This window comes from Epinephelus fuscoguttatus, linkage group LG16 (genome assembly GCF_011397635.1).
Source record: "Epinephelus fuscoguttatus linkage group LG16, E.fuscoguttatus.final_Chr_v1".
NCBI classification, from domain to species: domain Eukaryota; kingdom Metazoa; phylum Chordata; class Actinopteri; order Perciformes; family Serranidae; genus Epinephelus; species Epinephelus fuscoguttatus.
In genome coordinates, this window is record NC_064767.1 from 19,410,217 (window position 1) to 19,437,476 (window position 27,260).

At 42.5% G+C, this 27,260-nt stretch overlaps 2 protein-coding genes across 5 annotated transcripts in view; both read right to left on the bottom strand.

The window, feature by feature from the left end:
* Positions 1 to 27,260, bottom strand: part of zmiz1a (zinc finger, MIZ-type containing 1a) — a 121,322-nt gene that overhangs the window by 52,081 nt on the left and 41,981 nt on the right. For all 4 annotated transcript variants that reach the window (XM_049599806.1, XM_049599807.1, XM_049599808.1 and 1 more), the window contains one exon: positions 23,367 to 23,444. The gene's annotated coding sequence lies outside the window, so the exon portion shown is untranslated. The remainder of the gene's footprint in view (positions 1 to 23,366; positions 23,445 to 27,260) is intronic.
* Positions 1 to 27,260, bottom strand: part of rps24 (ribosomal protein S24) — a 131,235-nt gene that overhangs the window by 13,408 nt on the left and 90,567 nt on the right. The window lies entirely within an intron of this gene.

Genomic DNA, 27,260 nt, shown 5'->3' on the forward strand with positions numbered 1-27,260 from the left:
AGCTGGCGCCTACATTACCCAAAATGCAGATCATATGCCAACAGTTTATGCAGGATTTATACTTCTGTGTTGAATCTGCAGCGTACCCCACGGCATAGGATACAGCACACGCTGACATGCACCTCCCCAGAAATGTAACTACACGTTGCGGCGATGCGGACCTCCTGTCTGTTTTTGTAAGCTGAAACCATTTCCCTCAGTGGAAATGAAGCTTTTATTTACTTTAATTTCGCGGATAAGAAAAACTAAATTGTGAAGACAATAAAGCCTCCGCAAAAGTCTTGTGTGTAATTTATCCAGGCTTCATAGTAGAGGAATGCTCCACTCATCGCTGGGCTAATGTATACAATGTAAAATGCCATAGGTTTGTGCTAATAACGTTAGCATGTTATATTTGTTTGGAAAACGTGTTTAGTATGAGACAGTTGTTTTGTTGGTGAACCTTGGGAGTTGTAATGGAGCTGAATTTTGTAACGTTGCCTTTGTTAAATGTTGCTGTTGTCCCTGGGTTCATATGAGTATAGGAAAAGTCCGCTAGCTGTTAGGCTAATTTATACAATGTAAAATGCCATAGGCTTGTGCTAATAACTTGTGTCCAGCAAAAGACAAGTGCTTTTTATGTGAATGCTGCGAGTTATATTGAAGCTGATTTGTGTACTTGTGTTTGAAATTGTCTCGCCATGTTTAATGTGTGTTTTGAATCAACTAAACTTTACAGCACTTAACAGAAACCCCACTGCTGACCAGTGGTTTGGAGGTGTAACTGCAGAGTGACACAGACACACCACCGCACAAGTATAAATGCTCACAACGGCATAGGCCACGTGTCTAGGCTACGACATAGGCTCTGCATAGAGCTGAGGCACAAGTATAAACCCCTCTCAAGTCAGAGATTCACATATTATGCTAGTAGCAGTAGCTTTAAGCTGCTAGCTTCAAGCAGAGATAAGGTCTTGGAGGTCTCGAAAGCTCACCTCTGTCTGACTCCACGATGCCAGATTTTGTTTGTTTTCATTTTTGCAGTCTTTAGCCCCAAAAGTCGCTGCCTCAAGTGACATAACTTGTGTATCAGATTCCACAAACTCTCTCTGGAGCACTTATGCAGACCTGTAAATAGACGTTGCTATGTTACAACATCACGAAAAATGGTGAAAAAGCAAATTCTTTCAGAAGCTGGAGCAAGTGAATGGTTGACATTTTTGCTTCACAAATTACTTGGTAACACTTTATTTGGATAGTCCGCCTAACCATACTTTGTAGAATATTTGTAACATTTCAGCAACTTAATACTTAAGATTCAACTGTCTGACTTTGCTTGTAGATAGGTAACAGCTTATTTTTTGTGTATAAATGACAATTCATGAACATTTCAACATATTCTCAGAATTATTTTGTTGAACTTTAATTGCTCACTGAACCCAAACAGTATGGGTTGAGTGAATAGTTCAAGGCCAACTATATTATTCTGTGAATTAGTGGTAAATTGTCACATATATTCTACAGATAAACATCTGTGGACAAGGTGAAACAGTTGAATTGTTGAATGTCAGCTAATAAGCTGTTGTAATGTTACAAACATTAGGTGGTCTTTCCAAATCAAGTGTTACCAATTACTTTTATGATTAACTGATAACCAAAATCCCTGCTTGAATTGTGTCTCTTGGCTGATCAATTAATAGCCCAATCATCTCAGCACTAAAGCTTCAGCGCTCTGCGGAACAAGCTGAGCAGATTCCTGAGCTGTTTGTGTGAAGGTGTTGGGGCTGGGTGTATCATCCATCAGCTCTCGGCTGTTTGAAGTGCAGTGAGGTGGTGACAACTCACCATGTGTGCTGGTGTATACGTTTAAACAAACCTAATCATCAGCTACAGAAACACCATCACATCGCCGTCTCTTTTTACGTTGTTTACTCGCCTGCTGCGAAGTAAAACTACCCACGTTTGATCCTCAGAGGGTACACCGCCAACGATGCACATACAAACACGTTTTACAAATACAAGGTGGGGGTTGTACATTATATAGTTCCATATGTGTACAGTGACGGCAGGCTTTTGATGAGCAGGTTGGCCGTATGGGGGCTTTAAAGTGCTCCAGTGATGCTTCCCACACGCATCCATTTTTGATGTACAGCATGTGGCGGGAAACAGCCTCTGTGCTCCAGGCGCTCTGATCTTCTCAAGACACTCCTGTCAAAAAGCATGATGGCACAATGTGGACTGTAACAGTCTCATCTATGTGTTTACACGTGTGTGCGTGTGCCACGAGGTGTGTGTTTTTGTCTGTGTGTGTACTGCCTCTCTCAGTAATACCATTGTCCGCTGCCACCTGCAGAGCACAGCAGCATTAGGGACCCCCCCCTTGCACACACACAAAAATCCCAACAGATCAAAACACTGCACTCCATCAAATCCAGTGAAAAGCCTGTTTACTGATGATCTGGTGTGAAGACAACAGGCGGTGAGAGTGGGAGATGAAGAGAGGGGGGAGAGGGAGAGAAAGAGGGAGGTGAGGGGTGAGAGTGGATGGGGGAGTGAGGCAATCGGGGAGTGGCCAACTGCAGGGGCTTTTATTATCAACCATTGTAAAGGCGCTAGGTGGGATAATTGGTCTCCTAAGCTCAATGCGCAGCATGCATTTTTAATGAGCTCACACTGTTGCTCATTTAATATATAGGCAAGAGATTGCAGATGAGGAAGAAACACTGCGAAACGCTGATGTTTATAGTGAGTTGTGGGCTGAGGGAGAGATAGAGATGTTTAATTTGGCTTCTGATGCTAATGTTGTTAGTAGTTTGCTGCATAATTACTGTATAAATGTCTTATGCCAGAAAGACTTGTTCTGAATCAATTGTACAAACTGAGAGTAATAGACTGTACTGTATGTGCAGACTTGTGTGCATGAGTGTGCTTTCAAAGCTAAAACGTGTTTGGTCATTTAACCACACAGATACACACTGTACTACAGTTGTGCTTGTGTGTTGTAACATGATTTACTGTGTTTACTGTGCGGCAATCATTCAAATGTCAAATTTCTGTTGTGCAAACGAATGATTAAGAGAAAGTCGCAATTAAAAACTAACAAAATCTGATTATTGTTGTGGGGTTTTGTTTTGCACATGAGTGTGGACTCAAATAATGCATGACAGGCAAACACGGCTAATTGCTTTGAACATCAGTGTGATTATTTCACAGATGATGTTCATGATACATTTGCCCTGATAAACTGTTTACCAAGCAGAAAATGATCCTTATTAACATTACGCTGGTTTCCTACAGTTTCAGGCAAGTTGAGACTTTTAATGGCACTCAGAATTAAGTTAAGACCAATTTTACCATGACCAAAAAAAATCATGAACCGACATGAATTACTTAGGGTTTGTGACCATTTTGCCTTGCCTTGGCTACTGTAACATTAAACATGAATATTTAAGGAAATACCAGTCATTTGTCGGTGAGTTTTCTAGGTGGGTTTCTCACTCAAGCATGTGGGATTTTACTGCTTTGATTCCCATCATGCTGAATTTGGAAATATTTTGTGCACAAAATACACCATGCATCGTATTCGTTGCCTTGTATTGGTTTCAGAGATGCTGCGAAATCTTGTCCAGGATACCATGACATCCTGTCTTAGCATTTTTAAGTTTCATTAAGACAATTTAATACCAATTAAGGCCTTGTTTTTAGATTAATTACTTCAATTTCTTTAAAGAAATATTTAAGAATCCATGGGAACCTTGTTATGACAGGATACGATACGATACGATGCGGTACGGTACGATGCGATATGAATGCGTTATTCTTTGTTGTCTTTGACTCAGGAGCTACACAAGTATTACTGCCTTACAATAATACTCCAGAAGAAATGAAAAGCATACAACCTAAAAATCTTTTAGGACTTTTAAAGGGTCTGTGGGAACCTTGTTACGATACGATATGATATGATATGATATGATATGATATGATATGATATGATATGATACGATACGATACAATATTGTCCCCATAGGGAAATTTGTCTTGGACTCAGGAGCTGCACAAGCATTGCTGCCTTACAATAATAGTCCAGAAGAAATGAAAAGCATACACCATAACAGAAAAACATAACAACACATACTACACATATCGGTATTGCACATCAGCCATCTAAACGATATTGACATCAGGGCTGCAATTTCATTATCTATTAATCTGCTGGTTGTTTTCTCCATTAGCACATGAATCCCTCAGTCTATAAAATGTTAGCAAACACTGGAAATTTCCGTCACAAGTTCCCAGAGCACAAGGTGATGTCTTCAAATAGCTTCTTTTTCACCATTTCCCCAGCCAGTGACCACAGACTGTATCAGATTATTTAAAAAACGTAAATAAAAACATATTACATTATCTTATTTTAAGGGGAACAGAGAGGGAGGATTAGCCACATGGACTTAAGAGGGTGACTGAATCTCACCAGCAGCTAGTAAATTTCCTAACTGACACACGGAGAAACAGGATCCACACACTCCTATCCAAATTCGCTGCCTGTAAGCCGGCGACTCAGAAAGGCCAACCTTCCTCAGCCAGTTGCTGTGGGGAAGTACAGTTAGCGAATAAAACACACACCAGCTCCAGCCAAGACTTCTGACCTGTCAAAGCACCTCGTAATGTTCTTACTGACCTCCAAGTAACAAAAAGAGCAACCCCTCGCATTACAGCGGTCTCAGACTGGCATTAGAGGGCTGCACCGACCAGGAAGTTAAGAGGCTGGTGGCAGGGAGCACAAGCACCCGAGTTTAAGTGAATTAAGAAAACTAAGTCGTGTTTAGCCCCGGCATGAGTCCATCTCTCCTTGTTGGAGGGCATAGTGCCTGGGCTGCCACCTCATAATAGCATTAAACACCTCCCAAAGTGATGTTTGGGAACGAGTACACCACAACCAAAAAGGCCGTGAAAGAGCCGCTTACAATGGAGGACTGCACTTGGACTTAGAACAAAAAAAATGGTTAGGAAGAAGGGGGGGAATTAAAGAGGGGTGGCAGGAGGGATAAAGAGAGGACAGGAGGCAGAGAGGAGAGGTGGCAGGTGGAGGGAGGTTGATTAATGGCAGGTCTTTTTTGCCTCTGTGTCTCTCTCCCCCCTCCTCCACTACAGTACTTCCTTCAGGGACCCCACAGACCTCCTCCAGCATCCTGCTCCGAAGCCCTCCGTGAGATCTCCAGTCTGGCTCCATCCATCAACCCCACTCCCATCCTGAGAGCATGAAGTAGCCAGCCACAACAGAGGACCCCACTCCCCTCTGTAGTAACCCTAACCCAGCCTGTTAACACAGCTCCTGTCTGCTCCCTCTGTCTTCTCTACACCAGGGCTGCAGCTAACAATTATTTCCACAGCTGACGAATAGTTTTGTCCCTGCTTACAAGTATGCAGTCCCACTTGAACAACCCTGTCCCTTAGAAATCATGTTTGTATGTTACTAAACTGCTTTCTAAATTACGTTGTGTGTAATTGCTGCCTGGATTATGGTCAGAGACGTTTCTTTCAGGCAAGCAGGTGGTTGGGATGATGGTGGGCGTACAAAGTGCAACACCTTGACACCAGAGCCTCAGGTTCAAGATCAGACCCATGTCCTAGGCTTAGGCAACAAAAACGCTTTGCTGAAGGTAAGGGAAATATCATGATTTCAGTTAAAAAAAAAATAATGCTGTGGTCACTGTGAGTGAATACTGTGCTGCAAAGTTGCCTATTTTTGGTGGACAACAGCCAAAATACATATTCTGCTGACATAACAGTTTTTCTGACTTTCCAGATACATTAATTAGCAAAATTTCCTAATTATGTTAATAGAAAACATAATTTGTTTGGCATTACGTTCCCCTTAAAACATATTTGCTGCTTCAAATTAGTTGTACACATTTCTAGGCAACAGGACTGCCTTGAAAAACCCTTGTTTTGTCCAACGGCAATGTCAAAATCAAAAAGAATTTCATTTTCAATGAAAATGAAAACTGAAAATACTAATAAATTTTGATACTTCTTGATACAAAAACGCTTAACCTCCATGACGTAGATTGCTTTCTAATGAACAACCACATAAAAACTTTGCAACTATAATAAATAAGTGGCAACTGGCAAAACTTTGATTAGAATTTGGGTTGCACAATATGCAAAGAAAGTCATAGTAGAATTATTCTGACAGATAGTGCATTTGTGATTTGAGTCGTGAGTGGGAAAAAAAATATATAAAAAATTAAACAAATAAAAATGATGTGATTTTTGATTTATAAAAGGTATGCTGTCACACAATTTACCTTCATTTACAAACAGCAGCTCTTGTGATGTGGATGTTGCAGTGTGGATTGTGCAGCTTCATTTTGTATCACAAACTTGAAAAATAATAAATAAAGACGAGATGACAAACTATTAATCCTTCCACAAAACTGTTGAAGAATGACTTCCTGTCAATCAAACAATCCATTCATCGACCAATCCTTTCAACACTAAACTCCACCATTCAGACTTTATTTATACACTTTAGAAAGTCAACTTGTAGAGTTTCTAAGAACAACTGCATGGCACATCTTCAAAGCAGCTCAAACAAATGGCTGAAGTGTTTCCAGTCACCACAGTAGGGGTGGATTGGACCTATGTGCTCTGTACATGTGTCTGTACACATTTCTGTTTATACTCCACTCTGTCAGGGTGGTTAAACAGGGTACGTAGTCATCAGGCCATGGCCGTTCTCTTTGATGCGAGTACAAAAGCTGCCAAGCGGATGTGAGCTAGCCCCCCCCTGCCCGCCACCACCACCAAACACCCCCGCCCCCAGCCCAGCGGCCAATCCTCTCCTCTGACTGAGCAACACACACAAACAGAGACGCAGAGAGCTGAGCATAAGCATCTGGATAACACAAATGAATTCTATTTTCTGACGGCAGACAGACGGACCTGCCGGACGGCCGCCGCTAATCTGCCACCTCCCCTCCTCCTCCCAGCACCACCTATAATCCCTGACAGAGAGACAAACAGTGAAAAAGAAAGATTTTAGGACAGTGAGAGGGACACTTGCATAACAGTTAAAATAGGCTTGATGGTATCCCTCGTGCCTGAGATGAAATGGACTACCCACTGGCTAAATAAACACTTGTTGGCCACTTTGCTAATGCCGCTCAACACAATGGAAGACGGATGATGTTTCACTCATGCTCTCGGCTGCCTTGTTTGATTTGCTGGCACAGCTGAGTGTATATATTAGAAGAAATAATAAACTTTGCAGTCCAATGAAAGCCGCAGCAGCGTAGGTCTCACTCAAGTCTCGTTCGGTGACAGAAGACTCAGCTGCGAATGAGAAAACACGCAGCGAGAGCCATATTTCATCCAATTAAGTGTAACGGACTTGTAATTTAGCTCAATCTCCTGTGGGTTTGTATGTGACCCTGCCACAGTGGTGCAAGGGGAGTGGACATAAAGATGAGGTGTATGAGTGTGTGTGTCTTGTGTGCTACAATATGTGCTTTGTATTCATTGCAGATAACAGGAGGCCGTTGGAGGAGAGAAAACAGCAGCCATTGATTTTGTGTGCTGGGCAGGCGTTTCTCCATTCCAGAGTCTGGTCGATACACACACCGAGAGCAGGGAGCACCGGTGGGGTGAGGGGGTTATACACCACTCTGGACACTGCATACACACACACACACACATATAGGTGCAGTCAGCGGCAAGTGGACACAAGACCTGTCAGGTAATCACGGTTATCTTATTACCTGCCGGCACATTCACGAACACATACACACACGATCAGAGGCGAAAACCTCCACTTTCCAAACAGGCCTGAATGAAGGCGAAATGAACAAATGGACTCAATAAGGCAATTTCTTTACTGTGAGTGGGGCAGGGGAGGGAAGGGGGGGGGGGGGCATGTTTCAGCATTAAATCCTTTATCAAGTAGCCGGCAAATCAAACATTGATTTCCATGAACCACTGTGCTGGGGGCAATAAGGATCTCCCTCATCAACAAAGGCAGCGCTGGCCACACACACACACACACACAACAATGAGTACACAAACAGTCCGACAGTAGGCACTAAATGAACTTTATGTCGAATGGTAATTGCAGCAAATCTTAATAGGAAAAACATTTGCGAGGCTGTTCTGTTTGTGGTTGGTCTGGTTTGGAGCCGGAGGGGAACAACGGTCAGCGATGATCAAAGATGCACCACCTCAGCTGGACGTGCGACCATTAGAGGGGCACGCTGACAAATATGACAGTTCAACTGGTGTTTATGTTTAATGAGACGCATGAAAGAAATAACACTGCTTTAACTAGAACAACTTCGGCTGAGTTTCTATACTGGTGACCTCTGATTGTTCTAATTAGCGGGCCTAGCATATAAAAATATCGCAGTTTATAAAATCAAATGTGTAGTCATCCAAAGAGTAAAAAAAATGAACTTTTTTCGCTGCACTAACTTGTTGTAAAGTGTTCGTTATTTGTTGAGACACCTGTTCATGAGTAGGTGCATATTATTAGCATAATTGACACCCTAACATTTTTATAAATCTACCTTTTCTGCTCCATTTGTGGGAAAATTTAATTCACAAAAATGTCAGCCTGAGAGTAAACTAAAATAATCACACTGCACTACCAGTGTTTGAAGTCCTGCTACGAAAAATCAGCAGAGGCTTCAGAGTACACCACACAATTTGAAAATATTACTGCATCTGTCAAAAAAAAAAGTTGTTGCAATGATTTGGCATGAAGTTAGACGTGAGAAACATCTATGACCTCGATGTGAGGACATCATGGGGAAGTGACATATACACAGTCAACACAATACATCCATTAAAGGTGGTGTTACACTGTCAGGTGCAAAAGAGCAAGCTCCCCTGGACAGATTTGCATACAGACCCTGAGGCAGCATGTGGGAGTGTGATCATTTTCCTACCAACAGCCGAATTGTACAAATTGCCCTGCCAATATAAGCCAATAAAACCTTGGACAAACAGAAAACAAAGTTGTTGAACCACTCAATAAATATTAGGGGTGGGGGAAAGAAACAATACATCATGGTATCACTATATTTTTGTGTGGCAATATCAAATATATATATTTAAATATAAGTTTTCCTTTGGGGACATAATTTACAGTTGAAAAAAGGTAATAAATCGCAATATATTTTATCGCAATATTAAGCATATCGCAGCATATTTAAAATCGCAATAATATCGTATCGTGAGTCAAGTATCGTGATAATATCGTATCGTGATAGTATTGTCATATGCGCATCACACTGGTACAGTGACCAGAAAATAAAGTTTATATCATCAGCTTTTATTTAGGTTTCATTTTATTTAAGGCCGTCTTCTTCTTCCCTGCCTCTGTTGAGGGTTTACTACGTTTCTTGGCTCATTGCTGCCACCTGTAGATCACTACAATAGTGTAAAAAATCAGCAAAAATGTTTATCAAATCGCCTGCATGCATGCACGACAAACAAAGCAGGGGCCAGTATGTAAAAACACTGCTCCACAGCACTACTACTGGTTGAAAATTCCACAGGGTGCCTTTAAAAACAAATCTGTTTGTATAAGTGGTTCCTGCATGAGTCCCATGTCTCTTGTACTATGAAAAAATATTACTAATCCTTCTGTCAGACCCGGAGATATAAAAGCATCAATAATCAGTTTACACAACGTCCAAAAACCTGCTTGGATGTAAGAGCATCAAGCTGGAAAAAAAAGTCACAACCTGATTAAAACTCCACTGAGCACACTAGGTCATTCTCAAACCAGCCCGCTCCCATGAAATTAAACTGTTGTGACATTTTAAGCTGTTAGCTGAGAGTCAGTCAGAGACAGAGGATGACGAACAGGCACACACAGAGGAACACAGAAACATACGCACGTAAAAGATACACGCACAGGGAAGCAAAATGGAAAAACAGGCTCAGGAAATTGGCCAGTTCCTGTATAAGAGAGGTAGAGAAGGCAGAGAGGACGAGGAGGAGGAGGAGGAGGAGGAGGGGGGGGGGTCGAATGGAAGAAAACAAGAGGGAGAGAACGACGGACAGAGAAAGACAGACAGTGTGGCTTATGTAACTTTAGTGTCACTGCTATTTAGTTTCTCAGACACAGCGACATGTCAGATTGTCAAGAGTTTCCACTAATTATTAAAGCCTCAGAGTCTCCTGAGGAAACGGTCACATGTTTAAATGAGTTTTTGCGAAGACTGTCAGGATGTGGAGGCATGAACTTCATGTACAAGTTTTTATATTTTCACTTACACAGGCACACATTTATCACACGTTTGGTAATTTGTGAGACATTTATTGATATGAAACAATCAAAATCAAACCGATGCATTAGTGTGAATGCTCAAAAAAGTGCCCAAAATAGTTGAAAATAAGTGTCTCTGGTTCCAGCTATGCACAAGTGGCAGCCAGCAACAGTTGCCTTTCTCTTGGCTTTTTCCCTCGGGATAAATTAAGTTCTATCTATCTTATCTTATCTTATCTTTATGGCCTTGCCTCAGAAATGATATGGTACTCAGGGCAAAGGAGACCAGCTCCATTCACAGCCCTCTGTATCAAAAACTCAAAGGCAAAAATAAAAGAGAAAAGTGTTTGTGCAAAATTTCATTCAGAAAAAAAACAAGGGCAAAGCCACTAAAAGTTTGATGACTACTAAAATGTTGTAGTCCTCCTCTTCTGTTACTACCAACCTTTTGAGTATATACAAATAAAGGTAAAGATAACTTGCCAAAGTTTTACTGGGATAGTGACTCTGGATGGGAATATTCAAGGAAACATTATGAATGAATGTAAGAATGAATAACTGACCTAGAAGGGCACTTGGAGAACACAGAAAGCTGCCAAGGTCAAATCCCTTATCTTGCAATTTAAAAAAAAAAATGGGGATCCACTCCAAAGTTTAATGGTAGTTTTTCCATCATTGTGCTAACAAACAAACAAACAAACAAACAAGCAAAAACAAAAATACAACGTCCTTGCCGATGGTAATGAATGAATGGGTATGTGTGTTTGCAGTGTGATTATTCAGAGTTGTAACAACTGCTAGATATTAGGGCTGCCCCCTAATAGTCGACTAAACGTTAGTCGACCAGAAAGGTCATTAGTCGGCAAGATTTCATTGGTCGCTTAGTCGCAGAACAAACGTGAAACTCTATTAGGAGCTGCGCCTTGTCAAAACAAATCAAAACCTATATGACTGGACCATGTGGGAATTTAATTTGAAAGGTCAGACACAGGAAGTGGCCACGCTCAGCAGTCAGACAGGAGTCACGTTACAAACCAATCATAGTGACAGGTATCTTTCCCTTCTTCCGTAAATATTCAGTCTGATTAATACGTAAAAGTTGATCATGTTAGTGCAGGGCTACCCAGAGCTTTACATCTGTCCCACGGACGATAGGCCTACACACTTATAAACAGCGCCTGGAAGAATATCAGCTCTGTACTCAGGATTTCAGGTAAATAGGCTATACGATGCTTGTTAGGTTGCTTAGCAACATCAGTAGCCCCTAGCACCTGACCTTGCATGTTCCATGTTCCAGGCGCTTAAAGACGCGGCAGTTGTACGGCCCCTAATTTCCAGGGCTGGTACCTGCGGTTATTCCACAGGCTAGTTAATAACATGTCGGGCAGGAAATCCAAAGTGTGGGATCATTTTGAGAAGGTGAAGGACGAACCCAAGGTGATATGTAAACTCATCTTCATTGGTCGACTACAAACATGACGTATCATCTGAAACATGTCAGTAGCTACATGCCTATTAGCCACTTAGCACAATCATTACTGCTTTGCCGACAGCGTCGTTAACAGGCGGCTCGCTCAGTGTGTGACGTGCACTTGTAGATAAAATATAGGCCTATATTAATGAAGGTTCATTAGTACAGTTTTGTATTTCTCTGTAATGTAGCACAGTGTTAACAGTGTTACTGATACTATTCTTTCTCACACCTTCAACTCAAACCATTGTGTTGCCCCACCCAAAATATATAATTAAATCAATATTATAAACATGCGGGCGACTAGTCGACTAATGGAAATAAATGACAACTATTCGAACTCGAGTCGGGGGCAGCTCTACTAGATATGATTTTAAGGTAAATATCTTTGGGTTTTGGACTTCTGGTTGGACTAAATGGGGAATTTGAAGACATCTCTTTGGGTTCCAGGAAACTAAGGTGTATTTTCCCAGCATTTTATAGGCAAAATGATTACTTGATCCACTGAGAGAATAACCAGCAGATCAATCCCATAATGAAAATAATTGGCAGTTGCAGCCCTGGGCTGATTTGTCAAAATGTGAGCATGAGGATTGTAGAATGTGGATAATTTCACCAATAACCTCTGGCTGTTTCACAATGTTTACAGCGTTTGTGAGGGTAGAGAGGTGTTATTGTAATCTTGCTTTTCAGAAATGCTTGTTTGCATAAAGTAGCCCAACCAGACCAGTCCTTCCCCTCACACAGTAAACTTTAACCTCTGAGGCCCGTGGAGCATGACAGATGACCCAGGCTGAAATCTGAGCCTCTGGCTTTCCACTCTAATGTGAAACCAGACAGAAACCTGACCCTCTGGATTCTCGCTGATGCATGTAGACTCACACACAAAACACAGTGACGTTGACACATATTACAAAACGCACACAGACATGCATGCAGAGACACACAAAACACACAGTCAGAAACACCTGTTCAGTCCACACACACACGCACTAAAGTACACACGGGACACAAACGATTCAACAGGCGCATAAAGGCGCTTTCAGTGACACAGAAAAACCTGCATTCAAGTGAGTCTTGTGTATCATTATCCTCATACACAGAAGCAGTTCTCACTTTAAACAAGCATTTCTCAACATGAGCAGCAGATATTACTATGGCTCTGTCTATTGTATCTGCTGCAGTGGGCGAGTGTGAGTGTGTCTGGAGAGAGTAACAAAAGGAACACAGTAAGTATGCACTGCTCATATTTCTCCAGCAGACGTGTCGAGTCTTTGTTAAAGGACGGACACAGTCGAAAAAGAAAGTATAAGCGAGCAAAGAGGGGGAGGCGGAGGAGGAGCGTGAAGTGAGACTACTGTGTTTTCAGCTCTCGATACATTAAAAAAAGTGGACTCCTTGTGTGGTTGTGTGTGCATATGTTCATCTGTATGTGGCTTTGTGTGGGTGATAACCTAACATAAATTGTGAGATGCAGAATTCTGAAAACCAAACGTGCAGAGAAAAAGTCTGATGATCATCTGAGAGCCATGGACCCCAAAATCTGGGTATCAAACCTTGATACTTGTTGCCTGGTATCAGACGGAATCATCAACGTGTCACCGTTTCCGTCTTCAGTCTGACAGTGTCTCCACTCTAAGTGGTTTCTGTGGGGGAGGGGATTTGAATTTACCTAATCAATCACTTGAGACCCATGAATCAGTCTGAATCTGATGTCATTTTAAGTCCACACTGATGTATAGCCACAGCCATACCGTCACACCTGTTCTTTCAGGGTTTTAAGAGCAGAGCGGAGAGAAGAAAAACGCTTTGATAGCAGTGTCTACTGTGTTCGCAACTATTGCTATTACTCCTCAGTGGTTCTGGTGCACCACTTGACAACAGCATGACAATGGCGTTAGCCTTGCGCATGGCGCTAATTGGCTAATCAGCTCCTGCTCATTGGTTGTTTTTTATTTAAACTAGAAACTACTGTAGCATATCACAATACTAGTTGAAACAGTCAACAACTGTTTCGTTCACAACCCAAAGATATTCAGTTTAGTGTCAGAGAAGAACATTTAAGAAGATAGAATCAGAGAATTTTGACTTTTTTCCCATAAAAATTACTCAAACAGATCAATAAATGGTCAAATTAGTTCACAATTGATTTAGTAGTTGGAAAAAAAATTGATCAATCATTGCAGCTGTTAAAGGTATCCTATGCAGGGATTGTTGGTAACTGTCTGTAAACACAACATTTAAACTTGGCCCTCCTCCCTACTGGGGGTGCAACGATCCATCGATCTGGATCGATATTGATTCAATGATCAATCCAGTGTCATCGATGCAAGGTGAAGACACACATCTATATCGTCATCTTTTGGGTACACCATTATTTTGAACGTCTGTCACCATCAAACAGCAGCAGGCAGATGGCACGCCGTCAAAACAGTAAAAAAGAAACAGACTGTGTTAAATGGACATATATTATCATCTCAAATCGATTGCAGGCCCCTGAATCACATCGTATCGAAATCATATCGTTGCTGACGTAGCAAATATCGTATCCTTGTCCATAGAATCGTATCATGATGAAACTGGTGATTTACACCTCTACTCCATACACCGCGAGCTACCATTGTAGGAACGTTACATTTGTTGTAAAGGAAAAGCTGATACTTTAGCACGCTAACTAGCTAATTCCCAGCACCTATCTGCGCAACGGCAAACACGCCAACTCAGCGTCGCTCTTAATGCCCATCCTCTTTTTCAGCGCTCTACATCAAAAGTGATCACCAACCCCAGATTCACTCTGGTTGTTTAACAAGCTTTTTGTGCTTGGTGTTTCACCTATCTATATTTGCGTCTTTTCAGCGCTGCATCTGTGATTGTCATAACTTCCTCTTGGATGCGTGCTGACCTCAAAGTCCTGATCTCACTTGTGCACTGTTATTATTTGGGAGCTACACACCACTGCCCAAAGGTTGCGGCCTTTAAGTCCCGACCACAGCAAAATAGGAAAAAGTATTATTGTATGATGAAAGGAAATTGGTTTGCTGTGAATTCTAAACATGTGAAATGTAGCATTTCAGTGTTTTTCATCTACAAGGTTGTTGTTAAGTAAATCCGAGCCTGGTGACGCAGCTCTGCATTGTATCGATTTATATAGTTTTGTTTGGTCTGGTCAGGGGAGCTTGGCTGAAAAAAAAAAAAACATTTCAATGGAAGCACAGTACTGTAAAGAGTTTGAAAACCTTTGCATCATATGAATAGACTACAGCAGATAGAATGTAAAAACCTACAGTATGAATAGCAAGTCTGCGTGTACACATACGTAAGCGTGTCCTTTTCCTTTTCTCAGTTCATTAAGAGGAGCCACTTCACCGCTGGCTGTTGTGTAAGGGGGAGCAGCAGCCGCAGCAGCAGCAGCAGCAGCAGCAGCAGCAGCTCCGAGCTCATTGTGGATCCACTAATCCTTCACTTCTCTGAACTACGTCAATAACCGCTGCTGGCCGCCACCTTCCACTCCATTCTCTGCTCTGCCTCTGTGTTTTTCTCCCCCCAGCCTCTCCTCACCCTCACCCTTACTGCCCTGCAGCTCTCATTCCAGCCTTGTTCTCCCTCCAGCCCCCCAAGGTGCTGCTTGAAATCCATCCTATCTCTGTTCCTTCCTCTGGACAAAACAGAAAGGGTACATGGAGTAATAACATGGAGCAGCAGGGGTGGGATGGCCCTGGTAAGGTTATTAAGCCCCACACACAAACGCACGGCTTGCCACAGGGCCACTGAGGTGCGGCCCCAGGGGGTCAGGGGCCATTTCTGTATGTGTGCGTGTGTGTGTGTGTGTGTTAAGATGGCACTTTATGTGTTCATGCTGGTAGGGGTGAATGATGAGGCCACCCACCTTTTACTGCCACTAACAAACTTGTGTCCGCTTGATATTGTTCTCTGAAGGCCAACACTAATATACACTACTGTATCTTTTTAGGCTGGAACCGCCAGTATCCAGTTCTTTGTGCTTTTAGTTAATATCTTTAAATTGGATCATATTCAGGCTGGAAAGGATCCAATCGCTGCGTGTCCTCTAAAACTGCATTCTTAGAAAGGAGAGGTCTCTTCAAACAGCATTTGGGCAACCATGAAATAGCAAAACTCTCCACTGAAACCTAAACAAATTCAATTCATTTAAGTGGGTTAACAGCTCCTCGAGGCAGAGTGAGACATGTTTCATTGCAGGTTTTACAGACTGTCAGCCCCTGTAGCTGGTTGAGTAAAAAGAAAACTCCCACATCAAGCTATAAAGAGTTCTTTGGTTTCCTTTTTTGCTCAAATAAAATAGCACGTATATACTGTACATAGGAATTATAGATGGAGCCAGATCAAAATGCTGCTCTAGACTGACCTGGACCGAGTGTGAGGAAAGGAGAAGAGAGGTCCAGTTGTAACTAGCTCTGTCTTTACAGCAATGAGGATAAAGGTTCTTTAAACAGGATTTGGCCTGACCCACCGCTCTGTAGCTGGGAGCTGATACAGCAGTGCTCGGCCAGTGGTGGATCATTTTTCATCTCCAAATCTGCTTTGGCATGGTCAGGAGTGCCAGTGTGTGCGTGAGTGTGTGTATGGCTAGAAGGGGAAGCATTGCACATATACAAAGCATGGAGGGACACTGCGAGAAGGGGAGTATAGGGGGGGTGGGAGGGGGAAGCAGCTAGCCAGGGTGCATTGTGGTCCATCTCTTGTGTTTTTTTTTATTGGTGCTACTCTGACAACATGAGGCCGGGTCTTCCCTCACTGCTCAGCTGAGCAATCAGGTCACCTCATCTTGACAGACACAAACACACGCACACACAGACGTAAACATGCAGGGACATGCACACACGCGCAGACACACAGTACACGCCGCCCGCAGCTGTTGCCAATGATGTCAGTCCTGATTTGGCCAAACTAGCCTTTTGTTTCACAGCATGAACACAGAACAGAGGAGGAGGCTTCATTTGGCAGTGCAGCAAGAGTGTTTCTGTCTCCTCTGAAATTGTTTGGATTAAGGATTAGCTACTGGTTGCTAACATGAAAGTCTGGAAGACATCTTTGGGCTTGAGCGCTAAATAGCTTTGAAAATTGATAATAACTTTGATAACCAGTTAATTGTTTAATAATCATTTACTACAGTCAAGTTATTGAGATAAATTAAATGGATATAATACCTTTGCAGCCATATGGCTCTATGACCTGCATGTACACACACAGCTAACATATTTGACTACAGCTTTATGTGATAATGTGTACAATGTAAACTATTTTACGGACCCTTTATCTTGGGTAAACCTGATGTCGAAGCACCTCATATGAACTCCTGGCAATGTCAAAAGAATCAGCTCAAAATATTGTTGGCAGTTTCTCACTCACACATGTAGCACACAACAGGAGATGTGTCCGAAGCGTCCTCACCTACTGGACATGCTGTCTTTGGTTTAGGCATCTGGGTAGGGCGTGCAGGAGGCAGGACGTGATGTGGACTACACCACAATCCTATAGCCCAGGGGTCGGCAACCTTAACTATTAGATGAGCTTTATTGGTCCAAAATTAAAATCTGTCTGGAGCCGCAAACATTTTTGGATAAAGGTAACGGCTCATTAAGTCTGAATTAGCCCATCAGCATTACGACTATGTCTAAATGAACATCTATTTACATGATTTACAACATGCTGGCCAATCTGCAGTGGGCTATTTCTAATCATTTAGTACTTTAACTTAGCAGTGTTGGTGGTGAACGCAAATGAATCTGTCGACACACTATTAAATCCTCTATTTTCCTAAAAGACCTTTTTTGGATTTGGAATCCATAGCTAGCCTTGCTATAGAGACGCCGGACTAGCCACCACATCTGAAGTTCAGCAGGTGGTAGATGTATGATGCACTTTTTAGTTGATGAATTGTTAAAACATGTTTTTAATTCTATGTATAAGCTACACATCACTTTAGACCCACAACAATGACAAATGAAAATCAGAATGTTAAAAAACAACTGGGAGCCACAGGAGAGGATCTAAAGAACCACAGGTTGCTTACCCCTGCTGGAGCCGGTTCGTAATTTGGTCATAAACAACAGAGTCTCTTGTCATTCCTTTGATTTATCTGACAATTTTGGCTTCGGCCCTTACTGATAGAAGTTCCCAAATCCCGTCATCTGTCCATTTGGACATTTTAATTGCTGTCTTTGTGCAAATGAGCCTTCTTCTTCACCCTCAGGTGTTTGTCTTCTTCTGATTTTGCACGATCCGCATGATAAAAACGTCATCAACACGCCTGCTCGCTTGCTGTGAATTCTCCGGACAATTACATGCTCTATTCACACATGCTCTATTGGACATTATAAGGATTTTGTACCAGGGAGCTGGCAGGAAAAGGTCTGTTTAATGTCCAGTTCAACTGGTTTGTTCTCACATACAGCTACTCCAATGTCTAGATGATTTCAGGATCGCAGTATATGTGTGAAAGGGGCTGGAATCAGTTATATGTTTCGAGTATTTTAAGATCCAAAGTGGTGCGAACCGAGTTATATAAATGGTAAAGAGTGAATATAAGGAACAAGCGTGCAGCGTAATTTCACACCAACTTTTGCAAATTGTCAAAAACAAACAAACATAAAAAGCAACAAGCTCTTGATAATTGCCAGCCTCCACAGCAGGTTACTGACACCTCGCTGTAATGAGTTGTTCAAAAACTTGAAAAGTACAAAACTGATTTAGTGTAACACAAAGTTAGAGACCGCTGCTCTAGTCAAACACTCTCCCCTACCCCCTTTTCTCCAACACAAACACACACACACAAACACTCTCCGCCTCCAACCCCCTGATGTCTGTTGGCAGAACTGTCTGAGGAGCTTAATTGGTACTTTCTCATTTTTTCCTCTTTCTCACTCTCTCTCTCTCTCACTGTAACTTTGTCACTCTCTCCTTCAGCTGTGTGTGTGTGTGTGCACATGTGTATGTGTCTGTTACGATGTAGAGAAAGCACAAGTGTCTGTGTGCTTTCATGGCGCAAGCACAAGAGCGTGGGTGCCACTAAATGAGACAGAGGCCGAAGCAACTGCACACTCTGTGGCAATGTGATTGGGCGAGCCAACTCGGTTAACCAAATCTTGGAATGAGCCTCGACTGAATGCGGCGCGCGCCATGAACACACACATGCAAGCGCGCGCACAAACACACACACACACACACACACACACACACACAGAAGTTGTCCCAGTGCCCAGGCAGCTTTCCTGCTGCCGATAATGAGGAGGTTTGGAGATGTGCATTTGTTTGTGCAGATCTAACACACTTTAATGGCTAACTCGATGGCTTGAACACTCTGCCAATCACACATCAGTTTCAGTCGACGAAAAAAAAAAAAAATCAGCATTCTGCTTACTTTCACATCTGTGTACTTTTATTTCTGCACACTCAGAAACACACACGGTGTCGCATATCACACCTGCTGACATGAGATACAAACATAGCATGAGACTCTCTTCTACTGAGCTATTATGCTGTCAGTGACATTTTCGGAAATAATCCTACTTCTCCTGACATTTCATGCAGCGGCTGGTTATAGTACACACTGCTGTACAAGCAGCCTGCCTCTTGATCTGAGATGTGTTTCGTGGAAGCCCGGCAGCCAGGGCTGCTTGTTGGAGCAATGATTTGATTAGGTTTGCGCTGATTACAGTCTTGTTGGTTACAATATACGGCTCTATCAGGGAGAGCGAGAGGAAGGGGAGGGAGCGGGAGTGATTGAGAGTGGGATTGTCAGTTTGTCAAGCTGTCAAGAGCAATGCTGTATTGTGCTTCTGTGTTTAGCCGGGGTGTGCGTGAGTAGCCGAGCGGAGATTCAAAATGAATCAGCTGATATCAAAGAGTACCAGTGAGGATATTAATACAAATCTGCGAGCAGTTATCAGCACTCAGGAGAGCGATACGATGCTGTGCGAGAAGAACTGGGCCCTTTGAATCGCATCACGGCAAGAAAAAAAAAAGGAAAAAGGAGCAGTACATCTGGACGGCTCCCATTTCACAAACAACACTATCGCAGACAAACACTTTTAACGGCAAGTGCCTTGTCTTGGCATTGTGCTCGAGAGCTTGTAGACTTTGCAGCGCAGTGGCGCAGCAGCTCAACCGTGGTGTGTAATATTGGCTGAGAACAAATAATCTGAAAAGCCTCAAATGCCCTCTGCCTTTGTAAGCTTTATGAAATATTAACCAAATTAATCTACAGCCTTTTTTTCCTCTCCATAGTACATACTGTACTGCCACTGATTCACTATACACCAACAATCATCCCTGAGATTAATTCTTAAGAAATGCTGCAAATATTTTTGATCTCCCAAAGCCAGGGACAAGGTGTAATTATTCCTTTCTATATATTGTGTTTTCCATTAATTAGGTCTGTGCCAGTGAACGCTGCTCCGCTTGTCGAAGTGACAGCCACAGAGCCACAGGCGTCTCTCCACACAGCTTTATTCCTGACAGCGAGTGTGCCGGGTGGAACACGTTATTATAACATTACGGGGCTTAACAGACAGAGCAGTGCAGCATCTGATCCAAGGTCGGATTCGTGTCGTACCTCGTGAAAGATATTTTTAAAGACCGATATGATACCCTGTTTAGTAAAGCAATTTCTAGAGGCCTCAAGGCAGAACAAAAGGGCAGAGTTCACTGAGAGCAGAAAGAGCTTCACTCCAAAAACATGTGACCAGAAAATGAGGGGCCGCAAAATAAAATAGAAAATCATTTGAAGGGATTTTATAGATTACAGATTTAATGTCCGTCTGATGGAAAAGACAGGGAGGGAGAGAGAGGAAGAGAGATCAGAATTAATCCTCTTAGCTGTTTGTTTGGTAATCTGATTTAGTCTGATTTTTAGGCTGCTATCTGTGGTTGTGGTTACTGATGCTGTCTCTGGATTGACCACAGCCATTTTCACCTTCAGCAACCCCCCCTCCTTCCCCTCTGGTATATTAGAGTTTGGGCTTGGCATACAAACAAAATATTGGTACATAAATCCTTAGCACTGTTGACCAAATCCAGCAATATGTCTGCTTATGAAATGATTGCACCCCATTCTGACATCGCTCCGGAGAGGCACACTACGGCTGTCCCTGCTCCAAATAAATGACCTACTTTGCACATTAACACACATTTACATGGAGGCAAAATCCAGGGCAGCTTCATAGTTTCTGTTCCCGGCTCAGACACTTCTCGCTTTAAGTGGCTCCCGTCCAATTCTTAGAAAACGCGGAATTCTGTTTTCTAATTCTCCTGCCATCTTTGAGAGGATCACTCAAACGGCGCGGCTAAATGCAGACAGGTTCAGCCATATTTCCTTTCAACCTCGCTGGAAAATAGGTGCGTAATACGTGCCAGGTTTTCAAGCAGAATTGTGCTTTTGTCGTTGCGAGCGTGTTAAAGGAAGGTGAGGCTGGCACAGAGGCCCACCTAAGGTGCTCCCAGCTCAGGCAGAGCTATTTCCAGACCACCAGCCCCTCCCGTCTCCTCCACCTCCACCTCTGGTGGGGAAACCACACCACTGCACAGGCCCCAGTCACAGACATGACTCAAGAATGGATCCATTATTCACAGAGGCTGTTAGGGGACTGGCACATGAGGGTGGGATGTGGCGGTGGTGGGACACGAACACTCACTTTTACTTAACTTGGAGCTGCTCTTGCAACCAAAGCACATTCAGAGAGTTGAGTATATTTAACAAAACAGGTAGCTCATGTATCATTAGACAAGTGCAGTTAAACAACGTCATGTAAATATCCAGTGTGATCTGAGTGATGTCGAGTAATTCAAATGGCGCCTAACAGAACAGATTTGCCACTGTGTTCATGTGTGTGCTCTATGCTGAAATGATATGCGTGAACTATCAGGGCCCATGTGACTGCAGACACACACGGAGACGCACAATACAAAGCAGCACAATAGCGCAATGAAAGTCAACACAGCTTTAGACACACACGTCATATCAAGTTCAGAGAACGCTTGACAGCACAACACAGCTCCACACAACTCGACATGGATGAATGTGTAAGTGCTCTCTCCCTCTCAGTCTCTTTCTCAAACACACACACACAGGGGCCAGATTGTATACGAGTTTGCTCACGGACCATGATAAGAAAATGTGGTAAATGCGTAATCTGATATGCATGACTTGAGGTTTCTCTCTGCCTTTCTTTTCCTCTTGGAAATCGCAGGTTGCATCCATAATTTACACCAGCCTCCGTCTGTTTCTCTCTTTTCCACTCTGCTCCCTCCCCTCTTTTTCTCTCTCTCTCTCTCTCTCTCTCTCTCCCTCTCTCCATCTCCTCTTCTCTCTCCTGGCAATCTGGCTTTTGCAGCTTGGCTCATTAGCATATTGCAGAATGTGCAGATGCCACCAAAAATTATTCACCTTCCAGCGCTTTGATGCCGTTTCGCATGTATACAAACTACACTGTCGACATTTTGCGCAGCCTCCAAAACAAAAGCAGAGGGACAAGGACTCCTTTTTGCTCAGATGTGTCGGGGGCCGTAACAGGACGTCCTTTAGCCTGATGTCTCCTCACATCTTCGCTCACCCCAATTACATCATCCGTCACATCAGTCAAAGGTTTTTGACACCGTGATGACGACTGATGGAGTGTTTCTTCTCAGGCAAGGTTTAAATGAACACTTAATATTCATGCAGTCCGAGGGATAACTGAATACATAATATTCATGCTGTTCAAAGGCTAATTGAACACAGTATTCATGCATGTTTTTGCATCAAATGAAGTCAGTTTATGCAGAAGAAAGCAAATGACTGGAGGACGGGGATGTGAGGATTAGCAGTTGTCCTCATCCTGGAGACTGATAGAGGCAGATCAATAGCCATACATGGTAACTGACTAACCATTGGTTCAACACTGCTAACACCGCTGTTCAGGTTTCACACCCTGGGGAGAGCTTGAAGCAGAGCCAGAAAGGTATCACCACTGTGGTACACATGAAAGAATGTGGTCTTGTAAACATCCTTCAATGGGGCATTTTCAAATCGACCACATCAGAGAGGATATGGTGATATAGTGAAGCGCAGAATGACTTCTTCTTTGAGCTCTTGTGACTCACTGCCCTGTTACCTGACGAGCGCCAGCTGGTCGCCATGCAAAGAGGAAACGCCATGGACCACAAAATCTCAATCCCTATCACGTAAATCATCGCGTAAACATGTGCTTTCATTCTAAACAAATGGCGGTCAACCTCTTGGGGCGATTAATTCAGCGTGTTCTGGTCTTCATGTGGTCCCATATTGTTCTCTGGAAGTGTTCGGGAAATAAGACAAAGTAGTATCGAATAAGGACAATAAAGGCACTTTTCTCCACAGATGATTTGAGTTTAATCGTTTGGTTCCCTACGTTCTTTTGCTTTTCTGAGTCAAGTTATATTGAAAGCACACTGTATGGCGTGATCACCAGTGCATTCTGTTCTAGGACAAAATGTGTGTTTGCTGGCTGGTATGACACAACAAAAGGCGAAATCCAAACTGCGGCCGCCTTATCTTGTTTGCAAAACCACGCTGGAGCATATCTGTATCGCCGTACGGGCTGATGCTTAACTGCTCGGATGAAGACATAGGTGATAAATCAGGATCCTTACCAGTTGTGGATGAGGACGCTCCTGTGTTTTCTATTAGGCAAAATCCGTTCCTTAATCCTCATCAATCACAGAGCGAGTCTGAAATGAAACAAAACAGAATGCAACGCACATCAGGGAGTGTGACAAAACACAATCTGCTTTTTAGTGATAGGAAAACAAGACTTAGGTGGCATCATTTATCGAGATGTAATAAAGCACCCTGTCGTGCATCTGACAGATTGGAGGCACATAACAAGGACTGACAGAGCTGGAGAGAATGTGCATCTCTAATCCCCGCCAAATATGAAACATGAAATACTTAAATGACAAATACAAGTTGATTTCTCGTCTTCCTCGTGAGTGTTTTGCGTCCGTCTTAGTTGCAGAAGCAGCTGTCTTTGAACTCTCCAGGCTCTAATCATGGAGGAATATTTCTCCTCTGCTTCTGGCTCTTCGCTGGCTACAACGATGAGCAGATCTCCTAATGGGACGACCGCTCGCCGACTATTAATGCACTGGCTCACTTTACAGGACTGCATCTTTAACTCACTTTATTTCTGTGTTTGAAACTCCCACATCATTTCATTAATATTCTGCTAGTCTGCTTCCCAAAACCGTCTGGCTTACATTTTCTCCACATGTGTACTCGTACAGTAGGCGGACTTGAGCTATCTTCACAGGCTACAGATTGCCCCACATTTAATTACTGTTAACACCAGCGCTAGCAAGCTAAATACGCCTCCATGATTTATTCATTTTCCCCCATATTTGAGTCAAATTAAATTAGTCATATGAGTTTAATTAACTAAATATGATCTGATATTGTAATTTCACACTTGGATATGGGATACAGAGAACGGTACTTGAGCACAAAGAATCCACGGTAAACCAGCGCTCATTAGAGGCTCTTGTGTGTAGTCATGTTGGCATTACCAACAGCAGCGTTAGCTGAATGATTTCTTCCTAATCAAGGTTTACACACTGGGAGGTTACCTTTATAACTAAAGAACTGGGATCATTCTGCTCACACCATTATTCACTGCAGCTATTAGTCATCGAGCCGGAGCTAATACAAGTAACTCCCCTCATATTTTATAGGACCTGGCTCTGCACGCTATCGTTACTGAAGACCACAGAACTGCACTTAGGCACAATAACAGTTTATTTAAAGGGCTGATTCACCCCTCAACCGCCCAAAAAACAAGGAAAAAACATATTGTCTTATTTATCTCCAGTGGTACCTGAGTCTGAGAGATTTCTGCCTCCATCTTAACATTACCAGTAGTAATAGAAACACTGTTTACACACAGAGATCCCTTAGATCATCAAATCAAGGTCTACTCATTGTACCTAAAATCAGCTCTCTATCAGCTCACGGTGTTTTTAGTAATTAGGGTCCTACTCTCTGGAATTCTCTTCCACATGAACTACGGTCTGCTACAACAGTGTTTTTGCAAGCTTTTAGTTCGGTTTTTAAGTGTATTTTGATTTGTTTTAGGAATCCATGTTATTATTGTTATCTCCCCTTTTTTAGGAATAATGATAATAATAATACCTTCTTTTCTTTTATGTTTGCTTTCATCATGTCCTGCTTGTTTTAATATATGTAATACTTTATCATTTTATATGATATTTCACACTTGTCATGTATTATGTATCTTAAGCATATTGAGCTAATATGCTATATAAATAAAGTTGACTTGACTGTTTATGGAATAAGATGTAGGGCTGTACCGTATATTTTGAGGCTTCATTAATAACTTTGACATTCAAATTCCACATCCCACGATACACCATAGTATTGCAGTATCGTATCGTCACACAGTACTTAAATTATTATTATCACAAATACAAATTCGAAAGTTTTCCTTTGGGGACATACTTTACAGTCGAAAAAAGGTAATAAATCTCAATAACATATTTAAAATCACAATAATATTGTATCGTGACTGTATCATGCTAATAGCGTATTGTGGAGCCTCTGGTGATTCCCACTCTGAGTGTTTGTGGCACCAAGCTAGGGCATTTCCCAGCACCTTTTTGGCCTGGTTGCTTTAAATCAAAACATGATCTTTTCCAAACCATTACCAAATGGTTTTGGAGCCTAAGCCTAACCACACCTTCACCACAGCTTTGTTAAGAAACAAAGTTTAAACCTATCCACTACAAAATAATAACGTACTATGCAAACATTTGTTCAGCATTTTCCATGTGGTCAAAAACAGTTTGCCCTCCCACTTGCCACACACAAAGGGAAGCACACTCCTGTGTTAACCAGGAGGTCTAGCAGCAATCTAACAGCACCATAAATTAGATGTACTTATTAAAGAAATCTGATTTAATGAAGAGGACTCACTTAATTATGTGATGAATTACTTTTTGTAAAACTGAACTTTGAGGATTTTTCATTTATTTAGGGTGATGATGTCATATAATATGACGACAGACATTCGAAGCCTCAACAGAAGCTAGGATTCTCTCACCTACACTGCGTAGGATCCATACTAGAAATGTACGTACAGACAAAGCCAAAAATGGCGTCCTCCAAGAAATATTCGACAGTTTCTACAGTCAGGCTTCAAGCTCACCATCGGCGACGCCAATTTCCTGTCTCCAAAATGTAAGCATGTAAGCATGGGTCAAAGTGTCTCCCATCAAGTCTACCTTTATAGATCACAACTTTTTCGTGGGAAATGACGTACGACTCTTTCAGGCCTCATTTTGTGTGTACGAGACCCCAGAAGCAACAAAAATGTGCTTCATTATAATTTGGGTGAACTGAGCCTTTAACAGGTTTTAAGAATTTACCTTCCCTCATAAGAAAAATGGCTTACAAACACACTTTTAACCACTTCGATTATAAAAAATGAAAATATAAAAATCGTTGCAAACAGCGTATTCACAAACACAGTATATTTCAACCATTTGTAAACGCTGGTGTCAGGGGAAGGTCATCCTTTTGCAGCGAATCAATGATGCTCACACAGACTGAATCACATTCACCACAGAACCTGCTGTGGGTTTTCCTATTCAATTGCACCTGGTAATTTCTATGCCCGAGTGTCTTTAGTTGACTGAGTAGCTCTAAAGCACAATATCTAATGCCGGTATTATTTCCTACTCATACAACCACTACATCATGGTGTTAAATGAGCTGCAGTGAGCAGAATAAAAAAGCACACAGTAATTTACTGATCCCTGGTAATGAAACATGAGGCCGGTGTGGCATGTTTTCTCACTCTCGCCGAGAGGAAATATGGCTGCTGAGAGCTCCGCCGGCTTGCAAAACACTGTCACACCGCCTCACGACACAGGCAGAATTATCAGAGAAAAACAAATGGAGGCATTGATTCACTAGTTGTTTATTTACAGCCCTCTCCGGAGAAGACATAAATTCCCCTGTTGAGGCTTTGTTTCCCCATCATACGACACAACGGGATGCATGAGAAGAGGGGTGAGCAGGCCACACACACACACACAGGAAGACACATACACATGTCAGCGCACATGCACAAACACACACGAACGTCTTACATCTGGATTAATCTCCAATGGGCATCGTCACAGATGCCATTAAACGTAGCAGAAGGCGAGAATCATGCAGGAAAGAGGCTGCCATCTGAATAATTTATTCAGAGGCTCATCTTGTCTCACACCAGGGGGATTTCTGCTTTCAATTTACACTGTTCTCCTCCCCGTATTCAAATCAGGGAGCAGATTTGTTGTGATTGGCACACGGAAGGTCAACGTTAGCAAGCTAGCGTCAACGCTGCCCTCAGCGGGCTGGTATGCTGGTCTATTAGCACACTAGGGTAGTGCATGTGTGCGTGTGTGTGGCAGTCTTTGTTTACCTCAGTGTGCGCTGGGTGACACTGGAGAATAGGCCTGTGGAGCGCAGAGACAGCAGTGTGTGTC